This window comes from Cariama cristata, unplaced genomic scaffold (assembly GCF_000690535.1).
Source record: "Cariama cristata isolate BGI_N322 unplaced genomic scaffold, ASM69053v1 scaffold23614, whole genome shotgun sequence".
NCBI lineage: Eukaryota > Metazoa > Chordata > Aves > Cariamiformes > Cariamidae > Cariama > Cariama cristata.
Genome location: NW_009612659.1, coordinates 2807 through 3835, shown reverse-complemented (window position 1 = coordinate 3835; position 1029 = coordinate 2807).

Genomic DNA, 1029 nt, shown 5'->3' with positions numbered 1-1029 from the left:
GGGGGGCAGCGCGGGCGAGCGCCGGGGCGGTGGGTGCTGAGCCGTGGGTGCGGGCTGGCAGCTCCTGCTGCCCTGGGCGGCAGCCACGACAGAAGGGAAAAGAGGGAGAAAAGAGAAAATTCAGTGTGGTGTCACCGTAAGAGGTTAAATAAGGACGTGCCCAGCCCGCACCACTGCAGGGAGTGCTGGGACCACAACCCCACATCCACACCGGGGTCTTCTCCAAGGGTCTCCAGCTGACTTTGTACCTTCCTTCTCAGAGACCCCATTGAGTTCGTTACTGCAAAATGAAGCCTGGCTGCTTTTAATGATTTTCTGCTGTTTCAGAGGCAGAGCAAGGATGGGACGCGTGGATGCTTGGGTCATCCCTTGGCTCTGCTTCTGTGGGCAGCCTCCGTCGAGGAGCAAACGACACGAGAAGGAGCTCGGAGCTCCCCTCCCTGCCGCTCATGAGGCTGCTTCACCATGGCCGGCGTGTTAACATCACATAACGGGGCTGTAATCCTCTTAGCTCAGCTCAGCCGGCACACGGAGATGCGTGCAGGCGTGCCAGGTTGGGCAGGTAGCTCTCCGTAATCCAGCCTCTCCCAGGCCATCGGGATGCCGCAGAGAGGTGGGGTCAGTGGCCAGGTTGTCGTGTCTCTGGTCCTTGAGACGTAACTCATCATCTGAGGACATCAAGCATGTCTTGTCCCATCAGGGTTAAAACCCAGACCAAAACTCTTCCCTTGGCTGATCCAAAACCCAGCACCTGGTAAAGATGCTCCCAGTTGCTACTGCACCCTGCAAAGATCCCAGATCCCACCTTGCTGGGAGATCCCATCCCAGCTGGAAGGGAGAAGGTGGCCCTTTGCCACTCTCCTGGGATTCCTCCGTAAATAGCAGCCCTCTCCCTTCTCCATGTCCTTGGGGTGTTCACCTCTCCGCCATGGGCTTAGAGAGATGGTGACCACCTTCTCCGTGCTGCCAGACCTTCCCAAAGGTGCTGAAGCGGCCGGCGGGGGCCCCCATTTTGGCAGAGGCACGGGG